General features: G+C 42.2%; 1 protein-coding gene across 1 annotated transcript in view; it reads left to right on the top strand.

The window, feature by feature from the left end:
* The first annotated feature begins 1,891 nt into the window (after positions 1-1,891).
* Positions 1,892-12,482, top strand: part of eya (eya transcriptional coactivator and phosphatase 2) — a 288,120-nt gene continuing 277,529 nt past the window's right edge. The window contains exon 1 of the mRNA XM_069321765.1: positions 1,892-2,174. The gene's annotated coding sequence lies outside the window, so the exon portion shown is untranslated. The remainder of the gene's footprint in view (positions 2,175-12,482) is intronic.

The following is a 12,482-nucleotide window of genomic DNA, read 5'->3' as shown; positions in this document are numbered from 1 at the left end:
ACAGTGATGAAGATAGAATGTGTGTGCAGGGAAGATTTACCCTCAGTCACCCGAGCAACGCCGGGTACACCTCCCCGTCGTCTAGTGATTATATACATTTGATAATAATAATAATAATAATAGTTGATTAAAGGACCACTGGTCTCCCAATCATGCCTACTTCCTCGTTCTACCTCGCATTATGCCTTGTTTATCTACCTTGTCAATCCTCCCGCCCCTCCCCCCCAACCGTCTCCCCCCTGAGAATCTTTCATGCCGCTATCATATTACCTTCACACGCACCTCTCCTAGTGTGGGGCGTCACTGTGTTCCATTAGTCTCTCTGCTTTCCCTGTCAGTGCTGGTACCAGGCTCGTTGCATACCTGTTTGTTTTTTCTAGTTTGGCATTATAAGTCTTTAGGTAGGGGGAGGGAAGGAGGGGGGGGTTGTTTCCCCTTTGTTTAGGTGGGGTTTCATTGTTTTTCCCTTTGTTTAGGTAGGTTTCCTTGTTTTCCATTTTGTCACTCTGAGGTCTGTATTTTTCCCCAGAGTCCTAGAATTTCCTGGAGGGCAAAATCTATCCTGTAGATTTTTCTGTAGTTCAGATATTGGCCATCAATGTCAAATTTTGTTCATAGTTCTCTTTTTATTGCTTTGCGGTGGCCCTGATTATCAATAGTGTGTGTGTGTGTATTCACCTAGTTGTTCATGCGGGGGTTGAACTCTGCTCTTTCAGCCCGCCTCTCAACTGTCAATCAATCAACTGTAACTGACTACTAATGTTTTTTTCTTTCCACACACACACACACACTGTGTGTGTGGAAAGAAAAAACACACACCAGGTACACACACACTGTGTGTGTGTGTACCTGGGAGTTAGACAGCTGTTACGGAGCTGCTTCCTGGGGTGTATGTGTGTGTACTTAATTAGGTGAGTACACACACCAGGAAGCAGCTCCGTAACAGCTGTCTAACTCCCAGGTACCTATTTACTGCTAGGTAACAGGGGCATCAGGGTGAAAGAAACTTTGCCCATCTGTTTCTGCCTGGTCCGAGAATCGAACCCGGGCCACAGAATTATGAGCCCTGTGGGCTGTCCGCTCAGCTACCAGACCCCTGTGTATGTGTGTGTACTCACCTAGTTGTGCGTGCGGGGGTTGAGCTCTGGCTCTTTGGTCCCGCCTCTCAACTGTCAATCAACTGGTGTACAGAATTGTGTGTGTTTCTCCCCAGTTTAGAGCTTTCTTTTGATAATCATTTAATTGCGTGTATGTTTTCAACATACGTGCCTTCATGTATTTTGAGAGTGCGTGCGCGTACTTGTGTGAACGTGAGCGTACTCGCTTTGTCTCTCCAAATCGGCTAAGCTTCAGGCCAAATCATAATGAAAGCCAGACAATAAATAATCACATCGACCAGACCCTAATATACAAAAAAAAACACGCACGTAGAAATAAAATTCTTGTGATCACGATAAATGGTAAAACGAGTCTTGGGCGCTGATAAAACACACACACATGCAGGTGTTGGAGGGGCGATTGTCGAGGGTCTTTTTTGTATTGTCCTTTTTTACGTGCGTGTGAGAGAGCGGCCGTGAGCGTGTCCCGGCGTGCAAGGTTCCAATATGTCCATCAAATCTGTCAAGTGCCGTCTAATTCGCAGGCGATGTCTGGCGGGACACACATGCTTGCATCTCAATTTTGACTCGCGATTTGACAGCTACAGACGAGCAGCCGGGCCCGGAAATAGCCGGGCGGTGATTGGCCAGCGGGTGCCCGCCCCCGGCCGCTGATTGGTCGGGGCGGCGTGTGGGCGGGGCGAGGGGCGGGAGGAGGGCGGGGCCGGGTGGTCGCCGCCCGCCGCTGCTCCCCGGCTCTTCCCCTCCCGAGATAAAATGAAAACACATTCGTGGGACAAAATTTGTGTAAGGGCTCCTGAGAGAGATTAGTTAGCGGCGGGAGTAAATGGAATTTGAGGGTTTGTGAGTGCAGTGAGGTGGATGTTGTGAGTTGTGATGGTGGTTGTGGGTGTGGCGGGGAGAGAGAGGCCGGTGTGAGGAGCGAGCAGCGAGGGCGTCAGTGTAGTGGCGGAGGTGCTATAGTGTAGTGTGTGGCCGCCTGATGCTGCCGTCACCTTCCTCCTGCTGCTGACCCGTGAGTGTGTCCTCCACACCCGTCTCCTACACCGCCCGCAGGTGAGTCCTTCCTTCCTGTTTTGTTGAATATTGGTTGAAGTGAAGCGTGGCGCCTGCGGCCCTGGCGTGCGGGAAGGGCTTGAGGTGCGGCAGGAGTGTGCGCGCCGGGCCTCCAAGGTGCAGCAGGGGGCGCGGGACGGCAGGCCGCGGGACGGGGTGTAGTGGGCGCGGGACGGGAGGCGGTGGGCGTGAGACGGGAGGCGGCGGCTACCCTGCGGGCGTGTAGGGAAGGTTGTGACGCTCCCGGGTGTGTGCGGGCTCCGGGGCCCCGGGGGTGGCCGGGGAGGGTGTAAGATGATCCGCTATTATGTCACCCGGCCGCCCTCCTCCCCGCCCGACACCACGCTCTGCCACCCATTCAAAAGAACAATCCCAGTGGGAACGTTCGTTACTAGCCTGCACCCGCCGCCCTTGAGCCGCCCACACTGTTGTTGGTCCATTACGCCGCCCCTGGGCCACCAGACACGCCGCTGGCCGCCCACCAGCCACCCATGGTCCACTACGTCGCCAACAGCTACCCATAGTCCCCTGAACTACCCACTAGCCACTAATGGTCCACCAGGCCGCCTATCAACCACCGATAGTCCACCAGGCCCTCTACCAGCCACCCAGGGTCCACGTGCCACCACTGAACCATCAAACCAGTCCTAAACATCACTGATCCATCAGTCCACCCATCAGCCGCCCACGGTCCACCAAGCCTTCCCCTGAATCCATAAACTGCCACAAGTCCAAGAGGCCACAGTCACAGTCTGCCCCTCGCCTCCCCTTACCTGCCAGTCCGACCACCTGCTGCCGCTGTACCGAGGCGCCTGCCCTCTGGCCGGGCAGGCCGCCCATCCTCCGCCCAGATCCTAGAGGCCGCCCATTCGACGCCAACAACCCAACTATCCGCCCACCCTATTCTCCTTGGCGTTCAGTTACCAGCCTTGACCCACCAGAACATCCACCCTCCAGGCCGCCCACCTTCGTCTTTGACCCACACGCAGTATCCGTCTACAAGGCATCGTGTCCTAACCACTCCGTCGCAGACGGCTCCTGTCTTCTTCAGATTCCTCCTATCCTTCCCAGATGGCTTCTGTCTTTCCCAAATATCTCCTGTCCTTCCCGGTTGGCTCTTGTCCTTTTCAGATAGATCTTGTCCTCCCCAGACGGCTTCTGTTCTACCCAGACCGCTCCTGTTTTCACTAGACGGCTACTGTCCTCCCCAAACGGCTCCTGTTGCTCCCAGACGACTCCTGTCCTCCCCAAACGGTTCCTGTTCTCCCCAGATGGCTCCTGTCCTCCCCAGGTGGCTCCTATCCTCCCTAAACGGCCCATGCCCATTATTCGGCAGGCTGAGGTGCTGGGAAAAGGAAGCTTGCCGCGCTAGAGTCCCTTGTTGCTTTAATAAACTTGGAACCCAAAACTTTAAGAATTAAACCTCTTTGCACTTTCTCCCCATGGACCAAGCGCCTCGGATCCTATGGGAGCAAAGTTGAACCCCAATATATATATATATATATATATATATATATATATATATATATATATATATAAAAAAATAGAGAAAATATATTAATTCAGGAAAACTTGGCTTATTAGGCAAATCGGGCCTTGCCTAGTAGGCCAAAAAGTGCGTTCTGGCTACTAGGTACGACATATATATATATATAGATATATATATAAATATATATATATATATATATATATATATATATATATATATATATATATATATATATATATATATATATCCTACCTAGTAGCCAAAACACACTTCTCCGCCTACAACGCAAGGCCCGATTTGCCTAATAGGCCGAGTGATTTTCTTTATTTTCAATAAATTGTTTTAATGTGTTTATTTGAAATGTTATTATTATACAAGTATTTTGTTAAGAACATGAATTACTAAATTAGTTATATTAGTTTAGGCTAGGTTAAGATAGGTTAGGTTAGGTAGGGTTGGTTAGGTTCGGTTATATATCTACGTTAGTTTTAACTCAAATGAAAATAACTTATCTCATACATAATGAAATGGATAGTTTAATCATTTCATAAGAAAAAAATTCGAAAAATGTATTAAATTCATATATATATATATATATATATATATATATATATATATATATATATATATATATATATATATATATACTGTATATATATGTCGTACCTAGTAGCCAGAACACACTTCTCAGCCTACTATTCAAGGCCCGATTTGCCTAATAAGCCAAGTTTTCATGAATTAATTGTTTTTCGACTACCTAACCTACCTAACCTAACCTAACCTAACTTTTTCGGCTACCTAACCTAACCTAACCTATAAAGATAGGTTAGGTAGGGTTGGTTAGGTTCGGTCATATATCTACGTTAAATTTAACTCCAATAACAAAAAATTGACATCATACATAATGAAATGGGTAGCTTTACCATTTCATAAGAAAAGAATAAGAGAAAATATATTAATTCAGGAAAACTTGGCTTATTAGGCAGATCGGGCCTTGCATAGTAGGCCGAGAAGTGCGTTCTGGCTACTAGGTACGACATATATATATATATATATATATATATATATATATATATATATATATATATATATATATATATATATATATATATATATATATATATATATACATACATAGAGCGAGAGAGAGAGCATGCATTCCATTGTAGGGCTTACAATCCAGTGCTGTGTGGTCCAGCTGTCCCCATTTCCGTAGGCGATTATGATCTGCACCCAGGGGTCAGGGGTCACTAACAGCCAGCTGGGTGTTCACGACCTGGAACACTCAACAACCGTCGAATCACAACATTAGAGATAAATGAAATCATGCCATTTAGAATTAAAACAATCCAAAATACATGCGGTATATGTTGTACATTTGTAGTGGTTTTGTATGACATGCAAGATATTCTAAAGTTGTTGTTTTGTATGAAATACAAGTTATTCTAAAAGTTGGTGTGTTTTTGCATGAAATACAAGTTATTATCAGGTTGTAGTTTTTGGGTGAAATGCAAGTAATAAAGCTGTAGTTTTTGCATCAAATCCAAGTTTTTATAAAGCTGTAGTTTTTTTTGCCTGAAATGCAATTTATTATAAGTTGTAGTTTGTTTACTGGAATGTTACTCTAAAAGTTGTAGTGTTTTTGCATGAATTACAAGTAATTATAAAGTTGTAGTAGTTATGTATGAAATACATGTTACTTTAAAGTTGTAGTTATTATGTATGAAATACAAGTTATTCTAAAGATGTAGTGTTTTTGCATGAAATACAAGATTTTATAAAGTTGTAGTTATTTTGTATGAAATACATGTTACTTTAAAGTTGTAGTTATTATGTATGAAATACAAATTATTCTAAAGTTGTAGTTGTTTTGCATAAATCACAATTAATTTTAAATTTGGTGTATAAATAGTGATAGGATTCGAAGCCGCATGCAGAGACTGAGGGGTTTTAGGAAGGCGGGTGTGTCTGGGCTTTGGTTTATTTAGGAGGTTTCCCCACATTTTCGTAATTCAGGCCGTTAGTGCAATTACTCTGGACCTTCATAAACAATACAAAACCATACGAAGTTATTGGTTTCAGTCGTGCGTATTACGAAATCTATTGAGGTCTCATCGACGGAAATTTATTAAGGGTGTCATATCTGGTGATTAGTTTGTTACCAATGGTTCGTTTTGACCTGGAATTGTTTAGTACTAGCTGTTATTTCTAGAGCTGCTCAATATTAATTGTTTCACATGAATAGATTTTGCCAGTGGTTTGAATTTCCCAAACAGAACAAGCGACGCTTGAAGCCTCGCGAATAGTTCGGTGTAAATAATTGCGTTGCATCGTACATTTCAATAATAAACATCACACGGATTAGCTTTTAAGCAATCAAGCCTGTTGGGTCCCACTTTGTCACCGCCTAGTAGTTACGGCTGTGATATGGGTTTCAATAGTGTATACGCTTACTAGCAGTTACACAAACAAATTATTAGTTATTTTTTTAATTGGGTTCAGTAGCCTCAAGTCGCTAGCATTTGACTTTGCATGTTGATCACTGGCCAGTGGATCCCCAGAGGACTATTAAGCTACACTGTTTCTTGTCGTGCTTTCATCCCTTCCCAGCAGTTACAGCCCCGCTCCTGTGCCAGGTAAAGTTCACTACGGGCTCACCATAGTCCGTGTTACTTGGAACTTATTGTTCCCAGTAGCTGAATCTTAAAACACCAAACAACAACAACCCTTCCCAGAATGGGTGGACCCGACCTTAGCAAGTCGGCGTGTCATCACCAGTAAATGTCAGGTGACCAGACTTAGGCAGTCATCGGCCCAACGCCAAATGAAACATGTATTTGAAGCGTAATAACTGCCATAACAGACAGGAACTCATACGGCAAAGTTAGTTGTGAGTTTTGGCCTCCGGGCCAGGTATATATATGTGTATATATATATATATATATATATATATATATATATATATATATATATATATATATATATATATATATATATATACACATATTTATATATATATATATATATAGATATATAATGTTCAAATAGGCCAAGTTACGTAACAAGCTGAATATCCCTGAAATATTATATTTTTTCATAGTTTTTCTTATGGAATGATGAAGACGTAATATATGATTTTAATTTATCTTAATTTGAGTTAAAATTTACATTAGAAATTTAATCATATCTAGCCTAACCTACCTAACCTAACCTAACATAACAAAGTCAGTACTTCATGTATTTAACATAATATAATAATATTAATTAGAATATACCGATTTGGAAAGAAATATTTTAAATTAACGAAAATCATTGCCTGTTAGGCAAATCGGGCCATGCATACTAGGCCAAGTAGTGGAATTCTGCCTATTAGGTACAATACAAACACACACACACACACACACATTTTATATATATATATATATATATATATATATATATATATATATATATATATATATATATATATATGTATGTATGTATGTATGTATGTATGTATGTATGTATGTATGTATGTATGTGTGTGTGTGTATATAAATAATAATAATATGTATGTATGTTTGAAAATAACTTACGGGCTACACTGTTCGTCAGGACATAACTATCGGCCACACTGACTCAACGCGTTCTGTCGTAATGCGCACCGTATTTTGATGTATAAGTTTCCCTAAGGCCGAAATTACAGCAGCTCGTAAAATTGACGTGATGTCCCCGTTTTCTATTCGTTGGGTCTTCGGTTTGGTTAAGTACGGGCAATTTAGTACATCAGTTTAGTGAGGTATTGAACGCTGGAGAGGACGGGCTGCGTTATGTGCTGGTGGGATGTAGCCTCGCCAAGCAAAGGTCAGCATTATTGGCTTGTTCCTTTGCGCCCTGTCCGAATATACGTGTACACACGCCATCGTTACATAAGATATTAAATTCAATCTGGTCTTACCCAACCAAACTTAACCCCACTCAGCCCAACCCAACTTAACAGTTTAGCCAAAACCAACCTAACCAAACCCAACCGCTTAAATGTATATATATCCTAATCTAACTACATATATTAAAGGATTTATAAAGATAAAAACAAGATTTATAATGATAAACTAAATTATTATTATTATTATTATTATTATTATTATTATTATTATTATTATTATTATTATTATTATTATTATTATTATTATTATTATTATTATATTGTGTACAATTTAATCATACCCCTGCTTGAGACACTTTAAGCTTTCAACATCTCAAAGACATGTTTATTTATCGAAGAGATACGTGAAACGGAATTATTGTACATGAATATATTAAGGGCAAGTGACGTTTAGATTATACTAAATAGAAATACTTCCACTGACATGAAATAATTGCTTTTTCTCACGCACAAACACACGCGTGAAATGAAATTATATTTGAAATAAGTAACCATTCTTTCTTTTTTGCACTTCATAAATGAATTCGTTTCCATTTTATTAAATCGGGGGAAAATGCTAATTCTTATTTTTTTAGGGTGAAAGGTCAACGCTTCACATAACTTTTACAGCTTATCTTTTATACAACGTTTTGCATTATGTTGTCTCCGTGAGCGATGCCTCGGTTGATGTCCATGTTGTGGTGGTTGATGTCCATGTTGTGGTGGTTGATGTCCATGTTGTGGTGGTTGATGTCCATGTTGTGATGGTTGATGTCCATGTTGTGGTGGTTGATGTCCATGTTGTGATGGTTGATGTCCATGTTGTGGTGGTTGATGTCCATGTTGTGGTGGTTGTTGTCTATGCTGTGGTGGTTATGTCCATGTTGTAGTGGTTGATGTCCATGTTGTGGTGGTTGATGTCCATGTTGTAGTGGTTGATGTTCATGTTGTGGTGGTTGATGTCCATGTTGTGGTGGTTGATGTCCATGTTGTGATGGTTGATGTCCATGTTGTGGTGGTTGATGTCCATGTTGTGGTGGTTGCTGTCCATGTTGTGGTGGTTATGTCCATGTTGTGGTGGTTGATGTCCAAGTTGTGGTGGTTGATGTCCATGTTGTGATGGTTGATGTCCATGTTGTGGTGGTTGATGTCCATGTTGTGGTGGTTGATGTCCATGTTGTGATGGTTGATGTCCATGTTGTGGTGGTTGATGTCCATGTTGTGGTGGTTGTTCCCCATGTTGTGGTGGTTGATGTCCATGTTGTGGTGGTTGATGTTCATGTTGTGGTGGTTGATGTCCATGTTGTGGTGGTTGATGTCCATGTTGTGATGGTTGATGTCCATGTTGTGGTGGTTGATGTCCATGTTGTGGTGGTTGTTGTCCATGTTGTGGTGGTTATGTCCATGTTGTGGTGGTTGATGTCCATGTTGTGGTGGTTGTTGTCCGTGTTGTGGTGGTTGTTGTCCATGTTGTGGTGGATGTTGTCCATGTTGTGGAGGTTGTTGTCCATGTTGTGGTGGTTGATGTCCATGTTGTGGTGGATGATGTCCATGTTGTGGTGGTTGTTGTCCATGTTGTGGTGGTTGATATCCATGTTGTGGGGGTGGTTGTCCATGCTGTAGTGGTTGATGTCCATGTTGTGGTGGTTGATGTCCATGTTGTGGTGGTTGATGTCCAAGTTGTGGTGGTTGATGTCCATGTTGTGGTGGTTGTCGTCCATGTTGTGGTGGTTGATGTCCGTGTTGTGGTTGTTGTTGTCCATGTTGTGGTGGTTGATGTCCATGTTGTGGTGGTTGATGTCCAAGTTGTGGTGGTTGATGTCCATGTTGTGGTGGTTGATGTCCATGTTGTGGTGGTTGATGTCCTTGTTGTGGTGGTTGATGTCCATGTTGTGGTGGTTGATGTCCATGTTGTGGGGGTTGTCGTCCATGTTGTGGGGGTTGATGTCCATGTTGTGGTGGGGGTGAATCGGTTGTAACCTATGTTATAGTGGTGGTGCGTCAGTTGTGACCCGTGTTGTGGCGGCGGTGAGTCGGTTGTTGCACGAGGAGGGCCACGTGGACCCAAATGTTCTGCAAGTAATGCAAGAATATCGAATATGCAAATGTTAAACAAACGCAGAGCTGAAGAGTGTACCTAGACTCTCCCCCCCCCCCCCCACTGACTACCCAATATTACCAGGTAATTCAAATCACCGACGAACTACCGGACTTGGTGCTGTGGGTTATAGGGGCTTAGTCTTTGGTGAATGTTGATGGGTTATTATCGCTCTTAATTCCTCCATGGACTAGAAGTAAGATTGAAAATCCTATTGAAAATTATGTGTTTCATAAGATTCGTGTATAGTGAGCCACTTCCCAGTAGGCTGTATAGTCGTAATGGCTTGGTGCTCTCCCCCTGATAGTTCTCTTCCCTTCCCAGTGGGCTCAGGTTGGGCAAACGACTTCGAATCAACGTGGATAACGATGATAACGTTATTAGCGTTGAAAGCTTTGCTTCAACGTTACTCAGCGTGTGTTTTGCTCTCTGGGTTATGATTCCGTGTTTCTGCAGATTGCAATTTATCGTTTTGTTGTTAATACAGATGTTTATCTAAGTTCAGATATAAATTCCAATATATTTGCGAAGAAAATCATACTTTGTTGAAGCAGTATAACGAAAGAGGCATAATTTAATGGGGGTTTCTGAAATATTAACTAATATGTACATGGTTATTTTATAATTTCTAGTAAATATTAACATATGTGCAGCATAATCCGTTACTCTCAGAGTGAAGGTTGTTCAAATTTTGGCTCCTCCCCTTCCCCCCCTCCCCATATCCCTCCCTCCTCCCCTATAGCAGAGTAACCCGTTCTCATGAATAGTGCATCGCATTTTGACGTATAGTTTCCATAACGTCCAAAACTGATGTACTAAAGATGGTAGACGACCAGGCCTCGACCAGGAGGCCTGGTCGAGGACCGGGCCACGGTGACGTTGAGCCCTGAAATCATAGTAAGGTAACCGCGGCTCTTGAAATTAATGCGACGTCCCATTTTCTGGTCTCGGGTCTTCGGGTAGGTTAGGTTTGGGCAATTTAGTACAACAGTTTAATCACGTTGGGAACGTTTGGTAGAACAAGCTGACTAGAGAGCCTAGTGGGTAGAATATTTCATGGCAAGTGAAGCATTGATGCCTAAATTATAGATATATTTTGTCATTCGGAGTCTTTTCGAATTATAATAATCTAATATCAAAATCTATCCACTGATACAATTGAACCTAAGATGGTTATTGAAGGTGATGATTCAAGTTGTAATATTCAATCTTCGCAAATCTAAATTCATCTTGGATGAGTGTGACGGATTTAGTTAAATGTTGAGCGGCTTAAGGTAAGTGATCTGGAAACGTTGTACTTGATTTAAGAAACTACACTGAATATCTTGCAGGTCCAAGTTGCTATATTCCTTCAAGTGTATTTGAAGGAGTGTGTGGTTGGTTGAGAGGGGAAAAGGGGGGGGGGGAGGGGAGGGATAGCTGGTATACGAGGCTTTAGCGTATGTCTGAGCTTCGATAAAGGCTTTAAAGGATCATTGGGCTTTGATACAAGCTTTAAAATTCGCCATGACTAGGCTTTGTTACAGGCTTACAGTCATCATGACTAGGCTTTGTTACAGGCTGATAAAGTCATCATGACTTGGTCGCTAGATGTAGCATCAACGACTAGTTCTGTTTTGTATCCAGTATATAGCGGTATATAACCTTTGCTCTCTTTATCATCTTGTTCTGAAGAGTTCGTTAAGAATTGTGTATTAGCGAGAAATGCAAAATATCAATACTGGGTTAATTCACCATAGCGGTGAATGCAACGCCTCTCTTGGAGGCGTTGTTGTCATTCTCGTATGATTGAAAGGAAATCTATCTTTATTTTATATACCTTACAACAGTCCTAATTGAGATCATCATATGAAAATCATGCTTTCTGTTGCCATCCAAAGGTACAAGAGGGGAAGGTAAGGAGAGCCTGTGTTACTGCCTTACATTCTTTCCCTTTGATATTTCTCAAATACGATGGCCTTGGAAAAAATCGAGGTGGATACTCTGGGAGAAACTAGAAGCAGCCAATAGTAAATCCCCTACATAATGGGCTATCGCAGATAGGTTGGCTTCATCTTCCCCGGATTTTGTCTCACTTATTAAAACGATATTATCTGATATAAAACTATTCCTATTTGGCGATTTGAAATATATGGAAAAATGGTTGGGATAAAAAGTCTACAACACTATCCTACTGACCAGCTCTTCAATAATATAGGGAAATGTCTGCAATGCTCTCTCACTAATTCAGTAGCAGCAGTGCGTGGAGAATGCTGTTTATGTCAGCTGTGTTGTCTTGGGAATATCTGTACTCCCGAAGCAAATGTAAGCGTTGCTTTGGCCCATTGTCAGTCTTCCAGTGAGAGGTAGGGTGCTTTCATCGATATTGCTTTCGGGAGTTTCTCATTATCTCATTTTCTGGCTGTCAAAAGAGAATCAGAAAATCGGTTTGGTTAGCCTAGGCAAAGTTAGACATCTTGTGAGAAGGTTTAAAGCATAAGGGGCATCCAGATTTCCTATTCACTGGTCCATCCCCTTCAGGTTGTTTAGTTTTTCTTCAAGATTATAGAAATGGTGTTGAAACCCAGCGGTGTTTTTGTTGAGGCTGCTGGTCAAGCCTAGCTTACTGCATAGAGGATGAATTACCTGAAAATTATTTTACTCCTGGAAGGGTTGAGGGGTGAGTACCATATTGTTTTTCTACAACCCGCCCTCTTAATAGCACGTTGTATTTTGACGTATAATTTACCTAAGGCCAAAAACTCTCGTACTACTAAATGGTAGCCGCTCGCGAAATTGACGTAATGTCCTGTTTTCTGTTCGAGGGCCCTCTGGTAG

The sequence above is a fragment of the Procambarus clarkii genome, chromosome 10 (genome assembly GCF_040958095.1).
Source record: "Procambarus clarkii isolate CNS0578487 chromosome 10, FALCON_Pclarkii_2.0, whole genome shotgun sequence".
NCBI lineage: Eukaryota > Metazoa > Arthropoda > Malacostraca > Decapoda > Cambaridae > Procambarus > Procambarus clarkii.
This window is presented reverse-complemented; position numbering and strand designations above follow the sequence as displayed.